Raw genomic sequence first — 18,320 nt, forward strand, 5'->3', positions numbered from 1 at the left:
CTTCCAAAGGCAAATCCCTATTCATACACGTCCTTTGGAGCATCTCCCACCCCACTCCTCCCCTCCCGTCACTCCCATCCCCCCGTGAGGCCCCATGTTCACCTGCTTCTATTTTATCTTTTTCATTTGAGCAAATACACACGTGTTCTAATTTCTTACACAGAAGGAAGGATCTGCACTAGATATACTATTTGTATCGTGTACACTCTACGTGTTATGTACATTCTTTGCACCCTGCTCTTTTCCACAGACCACAACTATCCTGGCCACAGTACCACGCTGGCCCAGAGAGTTCTTTGCTCTTTCCTATGAGCACATGCTGGCCCACTGAGCGGACTCAGCGTAGACTACTCCCTCGTCCGCAGGTGGGCATCTTGCCTCGCTTTGTGCTGTGCTGCTAGATAACAGAACAGCCTGCTACTCCTGTGGGTTTGTATTGATGGAGGGGCATCTTTAGGGCACCCTGCGAGGCGTGGGTTCATTGGGCCAAGAGTTCCTCCCCCCAAGCCTTTTTTTTAAATTGGAGTATAGCTGCTTTACACTGCTGTGTCAGTTTCTGCTGTACAGCAAAGTGAATCAGCCATACATATACATATATCCCCTTTTTTTTGGATTTCCTTCCCATTTAGGTCACCACAGAGCACCAAGTAGCGTTCCCTGTGCTATACAATAGGTTCTCATTAGTTACCTATTTTATACATAGTAGTTTACATATGTCAATCTCAATCTCCCTGTTCATCCCACACCCCCCTTCCCCCCCTTGGTATCCATATGTTTGTTCTCTATGTCTGTGTCTCTATTTCTGCTTTGCAAATAGGTCCATCTCTACCATTTTTCTAGATTCCACATATATGTGTTAATATACGATATCTGTCTTTCTCTGTCTGACATTTCACTCAGTATGACAATCTCTAGTTCCATCCATGTTGCTGTAAATGGCATTATTTCATTCTTTTTTATGGCTGAGTAATATTCCATTGTATATATGTACCACATCTTCTTTATCCATTCCTCTGTTGATGGACATTTCTTCCCCCAAGTCTTGATAGATATTGAGAGGACAGACTTGAGTTTGGTTCTGTGTGTGTGTGTGTGTGTGTGTGTGTGTGTGTGTGTGTGTGTGTGCATGAAAATGAAAATGGGGCTGTGACAAAGCTTTGTCTTCTCTGGGATGCTCTCTGAACACCTGGCTCCCACTTCAATAATCCTGGTGGCTTGAAGACCATGATGGGGAGCTGCCTGGGGAAGAGGAAATAGCGGGGCTGCAGTCAGGGGCTCCGGAGCGCCAGGCCTTGTATGCCTGTGGGACCTTAGGCACCTGTGTCTCTGGGCCTTTCCGTTCCCTCACCTGAAAGTGGGAAAACAATGCAAACCCTCCACGGTCCTGTTTCAGGATTAAATGACAGTCGGATGACAGTCTGTTGAGTCCCAACAAACTCCCCAGCCCTTCTCTGGGGAGAGACAGGGGCAGGGACTAAACACAAAGGGACACAGTGCGTTGGAGCGCCAGGTCCCAGCCAGCAGCTGTCGTAGGCACCTTCTTTCCCAGGGGACAGGCTGAGGCTGGAGCGGGGACAAACGACCATTTCTCTCTGTTTCCTTTGCTCCCATTCTGATCACATTGGCTCTGATGGGACATTTGGTGGAGGAAGAGAAAGTGTGGGTCCCAGATTTGTGGTCCAGACGCCAGGCTCGTAGACTTGTTCTGCCCCCAAGGTTGGGTGACCGTGAAGAGTCATGGGTGCCCTGAGCCTCTGTCACATCTGAAAACTGGGCTCATGGTTGCCATCCTGGGATGCACTGATGGACTCACAGGCATGCCGGGGACCATGTCTGGACCATTACTGGGTCATTATTGGAGGGTGATTTTCTTCACCACTCCTCTCACCCCCCTGTGTTATGGGTTAAGACATGTTCAAGCCCCGTACGTATGAATGTGACCTTATGTGGACATAGGGTCTTTGCAGATGTAGTCAAGTTATGATGAGCTCATTAGGGTGGGTTCTGGTCCAATCGCTGGGGTCCTCATAAGAAGAGAAGAGACACAGAGAGAGATACACGCAGAGGGAAGACGCGGGGAAGAGACACAGAGTGGGAGGCCATGTGAAGAGGGAGGCAGAGGTTGGAGTGATGTTCCCACAAGCAGAGGAAGCTGTGGCCACCGGGAGCTGGAAGAGGCAAGAGCAGATCCTCCCTGAGAGCCTCCAGAGGGACGCCCTGCTGACACCTTGGTTTTGGACTTCCAGCCTCCAGAACTGTGGGAAGATAAATGTTTTGAACCCTTTGCTGTGGCCTCCACAGGAAACAGACAGCCTGACTTGCTTGTTTAGGGTGGGCATCGAGTGGGGATCTGGAAGCAGGCACACACATCAGCGTTCATGCCTCTGTGTTCCAGGTCCCAACCCTCAGCCCCAGTTCGTGGACGTATTAGGGATGAGCTTTTTACAAAGGACATTCACCTTCATCACCTTCTGCACCAGTTCAAACAGCTGCATGAGATCATTGCCCCGACCAGTGCCCCCTTTAGAACGTACAGGCGGAGACGGTCATCTTCTACCCGTAGGACGGGATTTGGCTGGTGGAGTGGGACGAGATGGCCCTCCTGACCTGGCTGGCTCCAAGACACCACAGAAAGGAGCATGTTAATATTCGGTGCAGAGACCCCAGGCCGCATGCAGGCGTGATGATGGGGTCCCACTCTTTCTGCTGATGGGTTGCATGACCTTGAAGGAGTCACTTGACCTCTCTGAGCTGTGGCTCCCCAATTGCTCCCAGAGAGAGACCTTTCCTCCTGCCCTTTCCTGTCCCATGAGGACAGATGAGGTCACCTCTATAAAAGCACCTGGAACTCTGGAAAGGAGGCAACACCACATAGATCCAAGTTAATACATTTATTATTAGACTAGAGGTGTCTTCTTCCCTTTAGCTAATAACTATACTTTGTCTCTGCAGTATATTAATATGACAAGCTTTTAACTCCTGCTCTTAAAGCAGAAGAGCAGAAACCCTCTCCTTGCTCTCCTTCTCCACTGGGTCAGAAACCCCAGCAGAGGAGTCCAGCCACTGGCAGCACAGCAGTGGGGGTGTTCAGGCAGGGAGCCAGCTGTCAGGATGAGGCTCCCAGCCTGCTCTTCCTTCAGGGCCAGATCAGCTGCCCCTCCTGAAGGGAGCCTCCCAGGTGTTGGGAGGGCAGTCAGCATTCCTGCCCCCGCACACCGACCGGGAGCCACACTCTCCTCCGTGGTGTTTGTACAGAGAGCCCAGGTTTTGTCAGGGGAGCGCAGGGAGAGGCAAGGGAAGCTGGGACCCAGAGTCTTCACCTGTGAATCCTGGATGCTTCTACTGTGCAGGATTCGTCAGCAAAGTAACCCTGTGTGCAGCTTCACCGCCCCCCACCGGGATCCGCGATGGGCCCAGGCATCCACCAGCAGGTAACAGTCTTTGTCTTTGAAGGACTCAGTCTGATTAAGGAAATAGATGGTGAGACAGAATCTTTTTTTTTTTTTTTTTTTTTTTTAAGGAGATGGAGCAATCTGCTTTCTCTGTCTTTTTTTTTTAATTAATTAGTTTATTTATTTATATTTGGCTGCATTGGGTCTTGGTGCTGCACGCGGGCTTTCTCTAGTTGCGGCGAGCGGGGGCTACTCTTCGATGCAGTGCGTGGGCTCCTCATTGCAGTGGCTTCTCTTGTTACAGAACATGGGCTCTAGGCGCGCGGACTTCAGTAGTTGTGGCTCGCGGGCTCTAGAGCACAGGCTCAGTAGTTGTGGCGCACGGGCTTAGTTGCTCCACCACATGTGGGATCTTCCCGGACCAGGGCTCGAACCTGTGTCACCTGCATTGGCAGGTGGATTCTTAACCACTGCACCACCAGGGAAATCCCTGAGACAGACTTATAGGCAGTGTAATAAAAATGTGGAGATGGGGAGACATAACTTAAATATGAGACGAAAAATAGCTTCCTGAAAAGTTAAGTAACTGAATCGTCTTCTGCTTAGAGGAGGGAGATGTCTCCTGGGCCCACAGAAGCACGACCTGAGGGCACTGAGATCCCTGGGGTGCAGGGGTCTGAAAAGAAATGCAGGTGGGACTGCAGAGGCCAACAGAGAGAGGCAGGGCTGTGGCGCTGGGTGGAGGTTTCCAGCTTGGTCCAATCCTAGAGGTGTGGGAGCTTCTGCTGGCTGGGTTGTTCTCTGCAGTGTGCTGTGGCGGGCCTCCTGCCCTCTCTGGGCCTCCATGAAATGCTACCCAGTACAAGAACCCACCTCCACACCATGCTCTGATCCTGCATCTTCCAGCGGCTTCCTCAGCATCATGTCAGCCATTCAGGCACTTGAATTGTGGGTGAGTTCTCCAGATAGGAAAGGACAGGGGTTTCATCCCTGGAGGAATGATTTTATTTTGCTTCAGCCCATGTGGGATGAGTCACTGTGAGTCTGACTGGGAGGGGCTAATCCATGAGGATCACAATCATATATTCTAACTTAGGGGCAAAGCAGAGCACACACACTGTGGCTTTGTCCACTGCTGCCCATGGCAGACATCACTAATCGATCTCAGCTTCTTTCCCATTGAGTCTTAATCCCCCTGGAGATCTTCCATGCAGCCTCCAGGAGCTGGTTTGGGACGTGATCTGTGTTGACCATCCATGCTGTAGGGAAGCCACGGGGTGTCAAGCTGAGGGGCCTTCTGACTTCTCGGCGGGTCCCTGCTCCTTGTCCTCAGGTTGAGCCGGCACACTTCGGTAGAAACATGGCAACAGGATGAGAACGTGGGTTTTGCTCCCAGTCCTTGCTTAAGCATTTTCCTTCCCTCCCGTGTCTGCTCCCAATTTACTCATATCCTAGCTTATCTCCCTGGTTCCAAGTGCTTAACTCCAGACACGACTGTGATGGCCACCTCCACCTCCAACCGGATCCTGTTCCTGATCTGTCCGCCTGCTGCTTAGAGCCCACTTGTCTCCAGACAGTGTCTTGCACCCTCTCCATCCTGCTGGTTCTTGTAGGTCCCAAGCTTTGCTGTTGTGATCATCACCACCATCATTCCAACACCTCCAATGATCGAGCGGCAATGTCACACATATCATTCTATCGCTTAACATTAAACGGCAAAGTATACATGCTAATTTCCAGCCTACAGATGAGGACACTGAAGGTCAGGAAGGAGGCTAGGGATTTGTGCAGGGCCACACAGAGCTGGACGTGGAACCCAGGCTGGTCAGGACCAAAGCCTCACTCCCTGTCTGGGCCATGACACTCATATCACATTGGTTCACCTATTCAACAGATAATTACGATGAATGCTCTGAGCAGAAACCCAGGCGTGGTCCTTGAATTCGTGACATTTATAAGACAGTGAGTCTTGTCTGTCACTGTCTATTCACCCATTTATTTCCCCACCTCCCACTAGACGGCTTCTCCAAGGCTGGGACTGATAAATTTGTATTCCCAAATATACTAGCCAGGCACAAAAGAGTTTACAATAAATCTTGGATGGAGGGATGGAGGGATGGCTGGTTGGAGGGATGGATGGTTGGATGGATGGATGGTTGAGTGAATGAATCTAGAAGCTGGAAGAGACCCTAGAGGGCTTTTACTCCAATCCTTTTGGTGATGTATTTTTTCTGCTAGTTCACTCAAGACCCTTCTTGAACACCTCCATGGCTAGAAAGCTAACTAGTCCACGAGGAAACCTGTTTGGTGGTGGTGAAGTACCAGCTGTTGGTCAATTTATTTATAAAAATAACATAACTTTATTTTTGAAGACCTGGATTTGACGAAACATCTTTTTGGACAGGAGACAGTGGTGCAAAGGGTGCACGGTTGGTTTATATGTGACTCATACTTAACCCTGGCCTCCGGGTCTAGTTTGTAAGCAGGATAAGCAAGAAGGACTCCTCGGTGTCGTAGGAGAACCTCTACCTGCCCAGCTCCCACACCCGCTTCCTCTTCCAGGATAGGAGTCTAGCGTTCCAGAGCCAGGCAGCCCATTTTCCTCTGGTCCCTGCATGCAGCTCACCGGTACCTGAAAGGAATTAAATTCCAGCTTTGACTGGTTCGGCTGAAGACACGGGAGCCTGAAGGTTGAGTACAGCATCCTCCGCTCTGGCCCCGGGACCCGGTGTGCACACAGGGGTCCACCCTGCTGGCAGCCCATCTCTGCTGACTTCCTTCCTTCCCTCCAGGCCTGCCGGCTCTTCCCTTCCCAGGGACACAGCTGGAATTCCTTCCCCTCTTCATGGCTCCCGCAACAGGGAGACCGGGACCGGGCCGCCCGGGTGAACAAATACAGCACAGGATGCCTTTATGTCTCTAGGTCAAACGTACTCTAGAAAATGATGCATGTTCACCAGAAACTCAAATGTGCTTGGGTTTCCTGCAACCCCTGCAGCCCCGATCGGGAGATCTCGGGGTCCTCTCCTATCAGGAGCGCGCACAGGGCACCCAGAGGGTGGGGCTGGGACATGCTCCTCTGGTTGACAGACATTTAAAAATTCCCTCTGCTTTACACATAATGAAAACAAAGAAAGTGCCAGTTAAGCAATGACTAGACCCTGGATTGCAGAGCAGAGCACGCGAGCAGAGCAGCGAGGGTGTCTGGGCCACGCATCTTCTCCACGTGGGGGTCTGGGTTGGGCTCCCTCCTTGGAAAGAGTGCACACTGCCATCCTCAGCGTGACTCCTGTCCGCAGCCCAGTGCTTCTCCTGTTTCTTCCCAGATGGAGGGAAATCCAGAACCTTCGTCCTCAGGGCACCCCCTCCCCCAGTCATTTATCTCATGGAAGGAAGAGACGGCCAACAAGCACTGGGGGAGGGGAAGGCTCTTCCTCCGCAGATCACACACGCGGCACGCCCAGTGCACACCCAGCTCACATCCACCCCCCTCCTGGCAGAGCAAAGGCTGCCCCAGGCTGGCTGGGGTGAGCTTCTCGCCAGCCGAGGTTTGGGGCTGTGCACAAGGCTGCGTATGGACCAGGCTGGCCTTCCTAGGAACCCTGCCAGCGCCCTCGGGCCAGCTCTGGGCCTGCCCTCCCCCAGTCACCAGATGAAGTTCGAAGTGGCTTCCGGCCCTGGAATCATGAGAGCCAGGTGGCCTGTGTCCTCTGGCAGTGGCGAGGTCCCTGGTGCCACATGATCCAGGACAGACTCCTGAGCTTGGCATCGAAGGGCTTTGGGAATCCAGCCTAGGCCTTCTTTCAGCCTGACAGCACTGGGTTAGTGCCCTGCACCAGCCATCGCTCTCTGGCCAAGTCGCTTTGGGGAACAGGACAGCATATTGTCACCAATCTGATCAGATACGTGGCCAGACATCTCTGGCAGATCAGGGCTGCCAGGCTGATCTGATTAGGCGGGATGGATGGCCCCCATGCTGCCTCGTGCAGGCCCGGCCCTCTGGCTGCCCTCTTCTGACCACCTCCACCTCCACTGCGTCATGGCACTGTGGTCCCAGTGCCAGCGTCGGGGTGATTGGGAAATGCAGCCGCGCTGGCAGGAATGGCCACGGAGAATCAGCCCTGCACCTTCTTCCTCTCCTCCTGAAAACACAAAGAAGGTGTTAACTTTGCAGAGAAATCTGCAAGTACCTGGGCCAGCCCACAGACGAGGGTCCCAAGAGGGGACCCTGCTTGGTCACAGGGAGGGGTGGTCGGCCGATGTGAACAGACTGGACCTGGTGGGCAGCGGGCCTGGGCGCCAAGCTGCGTCCAGTGCCGACAGCCACATGGCTTTAGAAACTCATGCCTGAGCCTCAGTGTCTTCATCCATAGAAGGGGATGGTGACCCTTCCCCCCAGGAGCAGGGCCTGCATTAGTTGATAATCTAAGTAGACTATTTGGTGGGTAGGAAGGGAACACTCAGCAGGCTGATATCAGGAGTGAGGTGTGGATGGAACCCTGTGTTTATCGTCAGGGTTAGACTCGGGGGTCATGCTTTCCATGTCAGAAAGCCAAACGCCAATGCTGTTAGCATCTTTGACCTTCCCAGTCCGAGACCCTACAGATCCAGAGACTTGCCCCATGGCAGGCAATAAAGGAGCATGGCCCCCAGGGTGGGGCTGTTCAGTCCAGGACAGGCCGTAAAAGGATGCATTGTCTGTAGAAAATTTAAAAACAGGAATAGAATGGAGAAAAGTCAGTAGGCTTTTATCGTTACTTTTCACCTCTAATTCTGAACAGGATAAAATATCCTTCACCCACCCCCCAAATAATACCCTTTTGTTCTAGGTGCTAAATGATTACTCTGTTTACTGTGGAGTTTTCATTGTATATGTGAGTGTACACACACACACACACCATACACACATACATATACACTCACGCACACCATACACACATATACAAACACACACATATACATACTCTCACACTCACGTATACACACAAACACACACGTATACCCACACACTTACAAAAAAACTTCAAATTAGCTGGTTTTTATTATTCCACCTTTCATAAGTGCCATATTCTACATGGATTTTGACTTTTAAAAATCCCGGTTACAGCATTGGCCCTGGCACATTTGGACTCATTGATGTGGGCTCATTGTGAGTGAAAGTTCTGGACAGTGTGGAATTGTTCCTCGGAGCACAGTCTGTGCCCTGCCACCCACATCAGGACGCAGGCTTTCATCTGAGCAGAAGATCTAGAATAAGCAGCAGTGCGTAGCGTAAAGAGAAAGATCCATAACGTGAGACCTGGAACATGAAGTGCTTCAGCTCCGTCGTTCTGTGGGACCACCTGAAGTTCCCATTTGCATTTGAAACTTAAAACACGAAAGTAGCCTGTGAGCAACAGGTGTGATATTTTTGCTTGGCACGTGCAAATTTTATTTCACACGTGAACAACTCCATTGGGTTTGGATACCCTTAACCTGGAAATGTATTCTTCTAAAATTGTTAATTGTTTTAGAACTGAAGAATGGATCAAGATTTTAACACGATTAGGACTTAAAGTAATTTTGGAACTTCGGGGAAAGGGCGGTTAACATGGTGCACTACTGTCCGTCTGTCAGGCAGGCTGAGCTGCTGGCCGTATCCCGGGGTCGGGGTCCGGGCAGGTTAAGGGGCCTCGCTGTCTCCTAAAGTGGGAGACCCGCTGTTTATTTCACGGGATTTGTGCATAATATACACAGCTCTCATCAGACCTGCAAAAAGCGTGTTCTCTCAGAACAGATGGAAAAAACACGAAATTCACAGTGGAGCTGGGACTCGTACCAGGGCCCACCCTGAGGTCACCTGCCTCCAGGCCCAGGCTGGACCCACCTGAGTGCCAGGTGTTCAAAGGGCTGTGTCTTCTGTGCCTGGGATGAAACATCTGTGGGATGAGTGAGGCACCCTAAGAGGTCTGCCTCTCTGGCCAGCAACACCTGCCTGGCCTTTCAGAGGAAGGTTGGATTTAGGCTAGTGTTGCCAGATAAAATATAGGAGGACCAGCTACATTTGAATTTCAGTTAAACAATGAACATTTTTAGTATAATTTTGCCCCATGGAGTATTTGGGACTTCACTGTGGACTGAATGGTGTTGCATAAAATTTAAAGAAGTAATGAAGGTTAAGTGAGGTCAGAAGGGTGGGTCCTGACCTGGCAGGATTCATGTCCTTAGAAGAAGTACCAGGGACCTTGCCCTGTCCCTGCACCTGTGCAAAGGTGACATCGTGTGAGGACACAGGGAGCAGGCGGCTGGCTGCCAGCCAAGGGCAGACACGTTGGAATTCACCCTGCCTCTCAGCACCTTGACCTTGGACGTCCAGCCTCCAAGCTGTGAGACGATAACTGTCTGTTGCTTAAGCCGCCCCATCTGTGGTACTTGTTCCCTAAGCAGACTAATATAGACTTATTTCTACAAAAACACTAATGATGCATTTATCTGAACTTGAACTTTAACCAGGCATCCTAATTTGTTTTGCTTTCCTGAATGGGGCAGCCCCCATTCAGGCTATTGTCTAGATTGAGGGCAGGGGCAGCAGCGGATGTTTGGGGGCTTTATTCCCGTCCGGCACAACCCTTATCAGAGCCGGGCCTGTACCAGACTGTTGGTGACATGACCACGTATGTCCCTGCCGCCCCATGAGTCCAACAGCTGCACCTGGACCAGAGGATGGCTCCCTCCTCCTTGACCCTCCCTGGAGGTTCGACACCCTTGCCTTGAAAGGGCATGGCTTTCACATCCAAGATTCAAGCCCTGGGGTGCTCTGTCAACACAGCCAGCAAGGCCAACTTCCTCCCTCTCTTCCTCCCCCCGACCCGGGCCTTGACACGCCTTAGGGGAACTGAGTCAAGGGCGGGGGCTTGCAAAACTGTCCGTCAGTTTTAGAGGCTGTTATGGACTGAATCCCATCCCCCACAAAATTTGCACGTTGAAGCCGTAACCCCTAGTGTGGCCTTACTGGAGACAGGTGAGGCCACTGAAGAAGTGAGGAAGGTAAAGTGAGGTCGTACGGGTGGGCCTTAATCCAATCTGGCTGGGGTCCTTCTAAGAAGAGGAGATCAGGACATGAACGTGTACGGAGGGATGACCATGTGAGGACACAGGGAGAAGATGGCCGTCTACAGGCTCAGGAGAGAGACCTCAAGAGGAACCAGCTGTGAGACACCTCACAGGTCCTTTGTTACGACCGTGAGCTGGCTAAGCAGAGTGGTGAAGGCCGGTGTTGGGGACCAGAAAGAAGCACAGGCGTGTTGGGGAGTCATGCGGCCCCTCCTCTCTGAGAATCTTCATGCTTTTCTGCGTACAGACAGAGCAGATCCACTTTTTAACATGATAGTGATTTTCTCCCCTAAAGTGAATCCATACAAGCCAGCAAAAGCAATGAGATAATACTGGGGGTGTAGTGTGCTGAATGGTGACCCCTCAAAAGATCTTCTACATCCTAACCCCTGAATCTGTGATGGTGAACTTATTTGGAAAAAGCGTCTTTGCAGATACAGTGAAGGATCTCAAGATGAGATCATCCTGGATTCGAGAGGGCCCAAAATTCAACGACAAGTGTCACAAGAAAGGGGAGGAATATTAGGCCCTGTGAAGATGGAGCAGAGATTGGAGTGATGCGGCCACAAGCCAGGAGCCACCAGGATCTGGAAGAAGCAGGAAGGACACTCCCCTGGAGCCTTCAGAAGGAATGTGGCCCCGTAGACACCTTGATTTTGGACTTCTCACCTCCAGGACTGTGAGAGAATTGATTTCTGTTGTTTCAGGCCACCAGGCTTGTGACAATCCGTTACAGTAGCCACAGGACACTCATACAGACAGCAAATACACAACTGGAGGACATACATGGCCTCTTCGCAAGAAATGGAGAATCTGAACGCTGCCGTGGCATTGATGGTGGTTAACAAAAAGAAAAGAAACGGGGAGGAAATCAGGGCTTAATGGGCAGTCCTGGAGAGAGCTGCCAGCCAAGGGTAATCGCTTCTCATTCTCGCTCAGCCAGAGCTGTCAGGCCCTGAATGAGCGCTTTCTTGCTATTCCAGAAAATATTCAAACATGGACAGAAATAATCACATTTTCAATGAGCTGGAGGTCGAGGCTTCTGTTCCAGATGATTAATCAGACTTTATTTGCCTCCCAGAGTTGGAGTGTATGTAGTTTTGGAAGTGGCTTCATATTTTATGTACCATCTGCTGCATTTTTAATAGTGGACAGATCAAGTTGGCAGCTACAATGGGGAGGTCAGGGACCCAGGAGAGGAATCCAGGCATTCTGATGTCTAATGCTAGGAGACAGTCGTGTGTGAGATTTGCCACCCAGCTCCGCATCTGGGAGGGAAGACCCCCACTTCCAAGACTCCCCAGTCCTCCCAGGAGCTGGGCGAGCATCCCAGGTGGGGCAGCTTCTCAGACACGTGGACCAATAACTAAATTTGACATTCACAGTCAAATCACTGCAGATGGATATTAGGATGAGCGTTGATTTTCAAAGATGCCCTTTCCTTCTTAGAGTGGAAAACATGGCTTCACTATGAACCTAAAGAAATGGTCTCTTTTCTCATAGAACAAGTTGGAAGACACATTTTGGAGTGTGTCTAACTCTGCCAATCTGTGTTTGTGATGACACAGGTGAAGAATATTCTGGTGAATAGAAAGTTTGATGGCCCCAAGGAGAAGGACATAGTTAAGGCTAATTCCTAAGACAGGACACGATCTCTCTATGGCTTCATTCTCAAAGAAACCCAAAGCTTTCGTTGTCGGTAGCTGTTGTGGTGAGAGGTTGCCCCCTGCCGAGGGAGGCTGTGCAGCCTCGGGATGGGGACCCCCCCTCCCTCCACCCCGGGCGTGGCGTGAGTCTGGGAGAATGCTGCTCTGCCCTTGGAGTCCTCCGCTGCAGATTCTGAGAACTTGGCCATGGTGTCGGGGTGGGGGACCAGCAGGGCCTTGGGGTGTGTGAGACCCACCTGGTTCCTGGGGGAGGAGCTGGCATCCTCAGCAGTTCTTCTCGGACCAGGAGAGGGGGTCACCCAGGAGCATGTGAGCCCCCAGCCTCGATTCCAGCACAGGGTTTCAGGGTCAAGGACGGTCAAGTCTGAGTTTCCTTCAGCTTCTGTGACAAATTTCCACAAACTGGTGGCTTCACACACACACATTCTCTTCCAGTGGGAGAGTCTGAAGTCTGAGCTCCAGCTCACACGGAGCTGGCAGCGCTGCATTCTTTCCGCGGGCTCTAGGGGAGAATCGTTGTCGTGCCTTTTCCAGCTTCTAAGTCCACAGGCCTGGGCTCGCGGCCCCTTCCTCTAGGAGCCTCTGGCTTCACTTGTCATGTTACCTTCTTCTCCTCTGTGATCAAATCTTCTTCCTCCTCCCTTGGTTAAGGACGCTTGTGATTGCATTTACGGGGTGTCTGGATATGCCAAAACCAGCTCCCATCTCCCCATCTCAACATCCTTAATTTAATCACAAGTGCAAGTCCCTTTTACCATGTAGAGGAACAGTCGCAGGTTCTAGGGGGCAGGACCTGGTGTGTTTGGGGGCCACAGTTCAGCCCATCACAGAAACTAATGGGGGCCTCAGGATCATTCTCTCATATTCTCTGCAGAAGTGATTTTTTTTTTTACTAAAGAAGCAAAGAAAATGCCCAAGTCACACAGCTGAGAACTCCCTTCATTCATCAAGCAAGTGTTTATTGAACACCTAGTATATGTCCAACCCCGAGGCCCAGACGGGGAACACATTCACTCAATCCTCCCAACATCCCCCCACTCAGCAGACACTCACTGAGTGATGATGTTTCCCAGGAACTTGGTGACGCCACGGGGAGCACTTGAGGGATAAAATGCAGGAAGCCCTGCCCCCAGAGGCCAGAGGTAGGAAGCTACATTACAGGCAGCGAGCTGTCCGGAAATGAGAGCACAGTCCTGGGGCACCGGGAAGGGCCTCCAGCCAGGCTTCTGGGGCTCCCCTCAGACCAGGAGCCTCAAGGAGGCAGTGATGGGGCAGAGATCTCCTAGATGGGTCAGAGCTGGCCAGGCCACAGGGAGGGAGGCTGTGGCTTCAGGAGGGAAGTGGTGGCTCCCTGGAGATCCCCAGTCATGTGCCACAGTGAAGGGCGCACACCCACGGAGATGCCTCCGGGCCTCTCTGCCTCCCTGGGGCCTCCTCACCAGCCCCCATCCAGACCTTGACGCCTCTTCTCGCCGCCCAGTTGCTCCCCGCCAGGCGTCTGGAGCGCACCCAGCTTGGGGCCCATCCCACCCGTCCCCCAGAGTGACCAGCCGGGTTCCCAAGGCAGCACCGCTCTGACTCCCAGCCACTGGAGAACCCTGTGTGCAGAAGCAGCTCCGTCCAGGCCAGCTGTTTGCAAAATGCACATCGTAAACATGCCTGTCGCGTGGGCATGGTCTCGGGATCAAATGACCTGGCACTTACGAGGGAGTTTCATCAATCTTAACGTTATACCGAGAGCTTCTTCTGGGGTCGTTGGTAGAAGGAGTGGGCGCAGGAGTGGCTGGTGAATGTGGGGGGCATGCCACGGCCACGTGGGGAGCAGGAGGGTAGACGCCGAGTGCGTCACCTGTAAAATCATTAGAGTTAAATTTTCTTGTCCAGGTAAGCAGTTGACTCTTAGTGAAACCTCAGAGAAAATTAATTAACCTCTTTGTTCCTTGATCTTCTCTTTGGTGATGGGGGTAATGTCCTCATTTGCAAACGCCCTCTTTTTCTTCAGAAATTCCTCAAGGCTGGGTGACCCCATAGCTCTCTAAATCACTCGATGACAATGAAAAATCCAGGAGGCGGTGTTCTGGACCCAGAGATTTCCAAATGTCAAGGAGACTCCAGCAGCATCCCTAGGAGCCGGGAGCAGGAACGGGCTCAGACGGGGGTCCCCCTCTCAGCCAAGGGGGCTCAAGTTTCCTCCAGTGATGCCCGGCCCCCGCGCTCCAGCCTAGCTGTCAGGCCAGCTGAGCTGCATCTCAAAACCTTGTCAAACTCAGCCCACCTTGGACACAACCTGGAGTGATGCCCATGGCTTTCCCTCCCCCGCTTCCAAATCCAAGGCACAGGCTCCTTCCCGTAACCACTTTCTCAAATCTCCCTCAAGGGCCAACGTCCATCTGGTCCACCTGGTCCACCTGTCTTGAGCCTCTGCTGCGTGCTCTGAATCATTTTACAGACAGAGACCGGGAGGGAGCTCTGACCCTGGAAGGAGATGGGCTCTATGACCTTGGGCAGCTCGTGTTCACCTCAGTGTCTCTGTCTTTCTCTCCTGCAAAAAGGGATGAGAATAGTCCCCACCTGTAGGGATGTTTTAAAGATTAGGTGCTGATTATGTAAAGTGCTTACCTACCTGCTGTGTGCATTTCAGCTCTTACCTGTTCTCAACAACCCCGTCTGCTTGCTGCATTCCCAACCCTTGGCTGTTTCACAACCCGGCTGTTGTTCCTTCTGTTCCAAGTTCAAAACTTTTTCAGCCACATCCTTCCGGAAAGCTCAGTCCTGGGCCCAACGCACCAGGCTCCAGGCTCCTGGGATGAATACCGCGAAGTTGTCCTGTGTCATGGTTTCCAGTTGACACGCTGCTGGCCTTTCCCTTACCTGTCCCTGAGTAACATGCCTTCCCAAGGCCCCGCAGTGGTTCACCCCTTGCACATGAGTCCACAGTCCGGCCAGCATGGGTGGGGGTCTGCAGCCATGGGCAGGGCTCAGCTAGTTTCAGCGGGGCGCGTGCACATATCCAGGGGCGCTTTTGGTCTCAGCAGTGGCTCCATGGACCCCGCAGGAATGTTCTCTGCGATGGGGGCTGAGCTGGGGCATCCAGACCCTCCCAGGCAGCGTTTCATCCCCAGCCAGACTGCCCGGCCTGCTCCCACCATGGAGTCAGCCTCTCAGGACAGGGAACGAGGGCCTGGGGGGCCTCTTCAGGTTGGCACAGAATTGGCATTAAGCACTTCTGTGCCCTTCCAAGAACGTGCCTCGGCCAGCCCAGACTCGGAGGGTGGGACCGTGACACCCTGTTGATGGGAGGAGTTGCAAAGTCACATCAAAGAAGGTGGGGGATCTGGGACGGGGCGCTTGCACCTGCTGCCATCAGTGAGACTATTTTAATTCCGTGTACGTGTGTATATGTGTATATGCATGTGTGTGTGTGTATGCATGTATGTGTGTGTGTGCATGCATGCATGTGTATGTGTGTGCATGCATGTATATGTGTTATGCATGTATGTGTGTGTGTGTGTGTGTGCGGGCATGTGTGTGCACGTGTGTGTATTTGTGTGTGTGTATGTGTGTGTTATTGTCTTCTCCAGCGTGGGCACCCAGCTTACACCAGCCCCCTCTAATGATCTACGAGGGTCCCTCTTTCTATTTCTGAGGACTCTGAAGTGTTGCAGCCGGGGTAGTTGGCTACCAGGAGAGGTCAGGTCCAAGGACCCTCACATCCTGGTGATCTAACTGCACACAGGTCACCCGGCTCCTGCATAGGTCAGCGTGTGTCCCTGCTCTGTCAGAAGTTCTCCTGCAGGTTGGGAGGTGGAGTTTGAGACGAGGCATGCCACCCCACTCTCTAAGAGTCCAGGTTAATCGCAGATGCTGAGGGAGGGGAAGAACACCTCCCCACTCTGAGAGAGAGAGAGAGAGTGTGGGTGTGTGTGCACACTGGTTTTTGTAAATAATCGCATCTCCTTAGTAAAGGATGTGCAACGTTAAGCCTCAAAGACGTATGTGTTTTCGCCCAAACTATATCAGTCGTTGAAAAGAGTGCATGAAATGTGCTCTCACGTCCCACCGTGGTGATGAGGTCAGTGCAGTGATCTTGGGGGGTGGCGGGGGGTCAGACTCGTCAGCTGGGAAGCTGAGAGGACGCACACCCGGGATGCACAATTCCCCCTTGTACCAGCTCCCCCCTCAGGGCCCACAGGGAGGCCTTAAACAGGGGTGCTCAGTAAGAATAAATGGCAGTGACTTACGGGGGCCAGGACTGAAGTAGGAAAGGGGGTTCCACTTCCTGAGTCCAGCAGGAGCATCTGCGCGCTCCCCCACCAGTGTCCTAATCACCGTTGTGGGCTTTGGGCTGGGACAAAAGTGTTCAGTCTGACTTCTGAGGGACCCCCCTGCCTCCGCCTGCAGCTTCTACCTTCCACACCCAGGGAGTGGCATGTCCCCAAGCAGGAGGATAGACAGGCAAGGGCAGAATCGTCTCAGCCCAGAGGTGTCCTCCACGAATTTGCCGAAACCTCTGTGCCTGGCACTGCCTGTCTCTGTTAGAATCTATGATAACAAGGCATCAGCTTTCATATAAGTTAATAACTTTAGTTTCTCAAGCTTAATATATCATGATGTCTTAGTGGTCTCCCGAGCACATTAAAAATTTTCAAACTCCAAAATCATTAAAGTCCCTCTTAGCCCTGGTTTTCTGGGATTCCAGAGACATGTGGATTTTTTTTTCCTGTCCTCCACTGTAATTCATAAAACCCCGTGGAGAATGAGTTCAGTGTGAACCCTTGTCCTGGAGAAATAGAAACTTCCCAGCAAAGAGTTACTGCATTGTCCATTCACACAAAATGGGTAACAGGCGGGTTTGTATTTTATATCATTTTATAAAGACAGGGATTCTTCTCGTTGATTCTGTGTGTGTGTTGGACTGTGAGAGAAATCTAATGATGAAGAAATGGAAGCAGGAGGTGGAGAGGCCCCGTGTCCGCAGTCCCCGCAGACGTGGGGGTGGGGGGGGTGACTTCAGGACGACCCGCTTCCTGCCACCAGGGCTGTTTTTGGCAGAGACATAGCGAAGTTTTCAGGCAAAGGATGAAAATTCCACATTCTAATGATAAATGCAGAGGGAAGGAAGAGGCTCCCCAACTAAGGAAATAGTTGCATGTCTGAGCACAGTGAGTGTTTTTCTTTCCTTCACACATCCCTCTAGCAAGAGTGAACCGTGGTCCCCTCTGCCCTTGGCAGATACATTCCAAGACCCCCAGTGGATGCCAGAAACCTCAGATGGTACCCAACCCTATTTATACTATGTTTTTTCCTATATGTGCATACTTATGATAACGTTTAATTTATTAATTAGACACTGTAAGAGATGAACTACAATGATAAGATAGACCAGCTCTAACAATATACCTTAAAAGTTATGCAGATATGGTCTTTCTCTCTCAAAATATCTCATTGTACTGTACCTCCCCTTCTTGTGCTGATGTGAGATGATCAATGCCAGGTGATGAGATGCAGTGAGGTGAATGACGGAGGCATCCTGATATAGACTCAGGCTACTACCAACCTTCTGGATGAGTCTGAAGGAGGACCACCTGCTTCGGGTGAACCTGGGTCATCAGCCGGGACCACGTCGAAGGTTGGGAACCCAGGCGGGACAGAACAGGATGGTGTGAGATTTCATCACCCTGTTCAGAACTTAAAATTTAACTCACAATTTAAAACTTACGGATTATTTATTTATGGAATCTTCCATTTAATATTTTTGGAACTAGGTTTACTGCAGGTCACTGAAACCTGGGAAAGCAAAACCATGGATAAGGGGGTGACTGGACTGAGCATTCTCTGTACATAAACTATTTCTTAGGCATCAGGACCCCAAGAGGAACAGACAAAGCCACTCCTTCGAGAAGCTCAGGGAGAAATCTTGGGGGTGCGAGGGGGTGACCACTGAACACTCGAGATCTGGTAACACCTTGTTCCCTTTGGGGGGACTGTCCCAAAGCCAGTGCCTGAAGCTGGTGGGTCTGTTTCCGGGAGGGCTGGGCGTGGGGCAAGGGTGCAGGTGGGAGGTGGGTCCTGGCTGGACTCGCTAAAGGGGATTCAGGCTCACAGTGTCCAGCCCCCAGGCTGCTGTGTTTGCAGAGATTCTCTCACTTAATTCTCCAGTCATCAGCCC

Source organism: Eubalaena glacialis, chromosome 11 (genome assembly GCF_028564815.1).
Source record: "Eubalaena glacialis isolate mEubGla1 chromosome 11, mEubGla1.1.hap2.+ XY, whole genome shotgun sequence".
Classification (NCBI taxonomy): domain Eukaryota; kingdom Metazoa; phylum Chordata; class Mammalia; order Artiodactyla; family Balaenidae; genus Eubalaena; species Eubalaena glacialis.